Consider the following 5689-nt stretch of genomic DNA (forward strand, 5'->3'; position numbering starts at 1 on the left):
CCGCACCCAACCTTCTTACCCCGGAGCACGAACAGCTTCATCAAGGCAAGAAGATCTCTCTCTCTCTCTCCTCTCTCCTCTCTCCCCTGTCTCTCTGTCTCTCTCTCTCTCTCTCCCTCTCCCTCTCCCTCTCCCTCTCCCTCCCTCCCTCCCTCCCTCCCTCCCTCCCTCTCTCTCTCTCTCTCTCTCTCTCTCTCTCTCTCTCTCTCTCTCTCTCTCCCTCTCTCTCTCTCTCCCCTCCCTCCCCCTCCCCCTCCCCTTCCCCTCCCCTCCCCCCTTCCCTTCCCCTCCCCCTCCCCTCTCCCTCTCCCTCCCCCTGCCCCTCCCCCCTAAATCCCTCCTCCTTATATTGGGTGAGGGAGCCTATCAGTATACAAGATGGACAGGACAAAGAGATCCACGTGTTTTATCCCTACTACAAGCCTCAGCAGAAAGTTATTAGGCATGGCGTTACTGGGCCCCCAACACTCCAAAAAAAAAGAATAAATTCCTAAGCAAAGGTCATGAATCTATAAGGATATTTTCAGTTGCCTCAAGCATGTTAGAGAAGATTAAACAAGCAGAGTTTATTACATCAGATGATGAAGAATTAGAAGTAGGGAGTTCTCTACAGCTTTGCAATGGTTTGTCTCTTACTGGTCACAAGGTGGCTGCAGTGGCTTTGTTTTATGTTCTTATACAGTGACATCTAGAGGTAGGAGAAGAAACTGCTCTTTCTTGGACATGTCTTATTTTTTATTAGAGTATATTAATCGCACAATACACTCATTGTCATTTTCATACATGCATGTGGGATACTTCGATAGTATCCACCCCTTATTACTCTCTCTGGTCCTCATCTCTCCCTCCTACTGATTCCTTTCCTCTTCTACTTTTATGTTGAAGATTATTCATATCAGATATTTCTTTAAAATAAAGGGAAGTGCTTCTCAAAGTCTGGTCCTTTATTTCCTTTTACTCCTTCTGGTATAAAATTGTAATACATGCACTTACCTAAACTAATCTGATTAGGGAAATAGAATTGCTCTGATTTCCTGATATTCATTGAAATTCCTCCTTGAAGAGGCTGAGAAGAGACCCCTGTCCTCAGCTGGAGCTCCCCAGAAAGCTGGCTCACCAGAAAGCAGGAGATAGAAATAGTGTCTGTCACATCTTGCATTTGCTTTCCATCTGGTGGGCTTTAGGGGTTGCATGTCCACCCAAAGCCCAAATGTGCTTTGTCATAATAGTATTGGTATTGAGAGCTGTGGTCAACTCTTTAAGAGGCAGAGCTTTGTGGGAAGTCTTTGGGTCATTGCAAAGGGGATTGTGGGATGCTGGTCTTCTATTTTACTGCTGTGATTTGAGATGCTGCCTCACGGTCCCAAAGCATAGCCCTAAAGGGCTCTTGACAGTTCGTACACAAGGAAGGCAGGGTTGTGCCTTAGGGAGAAGATGGGTGAGTAGCTTAGCTTCCATCAGGCTTTAGTTGTAATGCTGTGAGCCATGAATTCCATGTGAGTGAATTATATATGTATTATCTAAAGTGTCTTCCTATGAAACCCATAGAAAGCAAGTGCACAGTCACTTTGTAACTGGTGGCTTCTCTTTCCTCTAGGAACAATGGTTTAATATTTACTCCTTCAGTGTTCTTAATGATTTTTTAGTTTTGGGTTGTCATAGGGTTTTAACTCAGGGGCCTGGGGCTGTCCTTGAATTCTTGCTTAAGGATAGCATGCCAGCACTTTGAATCACAGTTCTACTTCTGGTTTTCTGGTGGTTCATTGGAGGTAAGAGTCTCACTGACTTTCCTGCCTGGGCTGGCTTTGAACTGGGATCCTCAGATCTCAGCTCCTGATTAGCTAGGATTATAGGTGTGAACCACTGGCACCGAGCCTGTTTCTGGTGATTTCATGGAACACAACGATCTAGAATAACAAGATCTGACTATCTTTAAAAATGTTTTTGGAAACTTCTGTTACATGGCAAGAACTATATGCTAGTTGGTTAGTATGTGACTGAATTATCATAATATTCTGTAAACTGGAAGGGTATTAGAATCTTTGAATATCTACAAAGTAAAAACCCACACCAAGTCTATAGTAGAAATAAAGTCCATGGTGGTCCATTTTCAAGAGAAGGCATTTGGTTCAGAGTGGTAAATTACCAGTAGCTTTTCTTGCATAGTGACTTGCTGACATGACAAAGTTCATGCCTTGGAAAAACCCATAGATAATCAGGATAGATCAGAAGGGGTCTAAACAGCAAGGGAAAGAAGGTACTGCAGAACATGGGTAGCAACACTAAGAGCCAGAAAACACAAAGCCTACTTGCCCCAGAAGAATAAAAGGAGGTGGAGACAGTCAATAGCCATCCCCCTTCTGAAAATTCAACCAACCTAGGAGGTGCATGTGTTTGAATTACCCAATAGAAAGCAATGTGGCTTAGGCAATGTCCAGTAGAGAATGGGAAACCCCTAAATCTCTGACAAATGAGGAATTGGGAGAAGGGATCTACACACCCTAGGAACAAAATTGTTTGTTGTACTCTTAGAGAGTGTATCTGCCATCAGAGAGACACTGCTTCTTGCAAGACTGCTATTAAAGCCTTGCTTTTGCTTCATTTCTTGACTTCAAGTCTATCCCATGAGCTTGGATTAGTGATTGTATTTCTTACAGTCTAAAATTTTATTCTATTTCATTTAAGTGTTTGTCAGAATAACATATAATCCCTATCATTCCAGCACTGGAGAGGCTGAGGCAGGAGGACAGTGAGTTCTAAGCCAGTAAGTTACTCAGAGAGTTCCTGTCTCAAGGCATTAGCAACAATGACAAGAGCAAACACAAAAACAACCACTCGCACTCTGGTTTCATAGCTAGAGAGCTTCAAGTTGAAGGATTTATCCTGTCCTCATGCTCATAAGGTGTCACAGACGAAGATGCTCCATTTCAGAAAGAGCAGGGTCCTGATTCCAGGCATGCCCGGTATGTGGAGAAGCAGGAGCGCTTTCTCTCCCAACAGGACCCTGTAGCTCAGATCTGGATTCTGTCATTCAGGGAAGCCTGACCCAGGCCCAGTCCTGGATAAAGGGAGGCCCTCAGGCCTCAGCATTTCTAGATGGAGGGGAACTGGGTTATCTTCATCCCTTGCTGCTAGCTGAATTCTTCAGCATTTCTCCTTTTTCCTTTTCAATACCAGGTAGAAAATTAGAACAGAAGCTCTATTTGAACTCCACCTTTACTGAAGATGGAAATAGTAGAAGAAATTCCAAGCTGGGCTTTGGGGAAAAGGAGGAGTGATTCCATTAATATCGTGATGACACAACAGTTTCATATCTATGTATAGAAGCACAGCCTATTCAAAGCCATTTAGATTCTAGGATAACAATGCCAAAATAATTTCAATGTAAGTCTTTGATCTCCTCATTATAATGCCATTACCATACCATTATTAGCTAAGATTACAATGACAAATCAATTTTAATTGAAGTCTTTGGAGATGCCATTTATAATGCTATTATCATGTGAATTCGCAATGGGAAAGTTACTTGAGCAAGCTTGTTGAAATAGAGTTATAATGCCACTCTAATGGAAAATTTTGATGGTGAAATTATTCCAAGTCCCTAGGGACTGGTGATTATCATACAAAATCACCAGCCATAAAAGTGATGCCTCCCACACAATCCTCCCCCCATAAATTATGAGATAGATGGTATCTACTGATCAAAGAACATCTTTCCCATGAATGAGTCCATAAGAATCACAGACTCCTCAAGCAGATAAATGATCCTTTGTTTATGAACAGGCTTCAATGGAAATGGACCTGATTGTGAGCTAGATCTAGCCTTCACTCTTGGACTTCTAGACAAGAACTTAGCACTTAGTGGTCCAATGCTTTTGGAGAACAGAATTCCAGGGAAACAGACAGAAGGAAGGCTTAGATTTTAGGCTAGAGCCTTGAGAATATCTGGATCATGAAGGTATTAGTGGATACTCATTTTGAGCTAGAAGGTTCTAGGAAAATCTCAATAACTGGTTACCCTACAGCTTCCAGTATCAGTCAGTTGGTTTCAGAGAAGTTGGGGCCTTTGTTGTATCTCTAGGGTCTCCTATTAGGGACTATGACTTGCTTGGATGAGAATTTTAAACCCTTTTGCTTTGATTATATAAAGACAGAGAAGAAAATGATCACTCCATACCCAGAAGTCATTTTATTCTTTTTTTTTTTTTTTTGCCAGTCCTGGGCTTGAGCTCAGGACCTGAGCACTTGTCCTTGGACTTTCTCAAGGCTACAGCTCTACCACTTGAGCCTCAGCACCACTTCCGACTTTTTTCTATGTATGTGGTACCGAGGAATCGAACCCGGGTCTTCATGCATGCTAGGCAAGCACTTTAACTACTAGGCCAAACTCCCGGCCCCCATTTTATTCTTTAAATTTTTTTTTTTTTGTTGGTCATGGAGTTTGAACTCAGGGCCTGGATGCTGACCCTGAGTTCTTTCCTGTTCAAGGTTAGTGCTCTACCACTTTGAGCCACAGCACCACTTCCAGTTTTCTGGTGGTTAGTTGGAGATAGGAGGCTCATGAATTTTTCTGCCTGGGCTGGCTTTGAGTCCTGATCCTAAGATTTTAGCCTCCTGAGTAGCTAGGATTATAGGGGTAAGGTACTAGTGCTTCATTCCAGGAGTTGTTTTAATTCAGGCAATGAATGCCTTTTTTTTTTTTTTTGACTTTTCAAGATTTTAATGTACGGTTCCAATCTGTGTCTGGTTCATTTTAGCTCCTTCACTGCCAAACCTGGAGGCAGGGACTGCTTCAGCGTCTCGGCCTTCTCCTTGTCTGTGATAACCAGGGTGTACAGGTATCTGCTGCAGCGGACCTTGAATTTCACGTTGTCTTTGTTTTTCTTGATCTTGACAGACTTGGCATCCTTCTGCCTGGCCATGAGCAGAAAATCTTTGCTCTCCTCGATTTTGCAAGGCATGGCAATGGGCAGCGCGGGCCTGAACCAGCACAGACACTTGCAGCGAGCAGCCGGAGCCAAAGACACCGGAAGAGCAATGAATGCCTTTTTTAAAAATAGAGAAAACTAGTTATATATATATTAGTAGTTTGACTAAAGATAACATTTGTCCAATCATCTTGGGCAACCATTGCTGTAAACTAGGCCATTAGAGGGTCTATTATCTCTAGAGCTTGTATTAGCATTCTCTCTCTCTGTCTGTCTTTCTCTCTCTCTCTAGCTTTCTTGCTCTGACTCTCTCTTCCTTTCTTCCCTCCTTCCCTCTCTGTATATGTGCTAGCATTGGGGCTTGAACACAGGGCCCTGAGTACTGTCCCTTAGCTTTTTTTTTTTTTTTTTTTTTTTTTTGCTTGAGGAACACCTCCACTTCAAGGTTATTGGTGGCTAATTGGAGATAAGAGTCTCATGGGCTTTCTGCCCAGATTGGTTTCAAACTGTGAGCCTCAGATCTCAGCCTCCTGAGTATCTAGGATTACAAGATTTGATTGCTCAATTGGAAACACCAGACACCTGGACTGGCTATCCTTCTTTATCTTATTTGTCTCCAACACATCCAGAATCCCCTGGCTTGAAAAAGGCTTGCTTTATTCTCTATTCATACCATTCCTCTTCTCCCAGTTTTCCCTTCCTCTCTAAGTCCATATCTTAGTGGGAGAGGGAAAGCTGCATAGAGAATGAGTACCTTCCCT

General features: G+C 42.9%; 1 pseudogene; it reads right to left on the reverse strand.

Annotated features, from left to right (window-relative positions):
• Positions 1-4690: 4690 nt before the first annotated feature.
• LOC150047134 (large ribosomal subunit protein eL38 pseudogene) lies at positions 4691-4961 on the reverse strand (annotated as a pseudogene).
• Between the last annotated feature and the right edge of the window lie 728 nt (positions 4962-5689).

This window comes from Megascapheus bottae, chromosome 24, assembly GCF_031878675.1.
Source record: "Megascapheus bottae isolate mThoBot1 chromosome 24, mThoBot2.hap1, whole genome shotgun sequence".
NCBI lineage: Eukaryota > Metazoa > Chordata > Mammalia > Rodentia > Geomyidae > Megascapheus > Megascapheus bottae.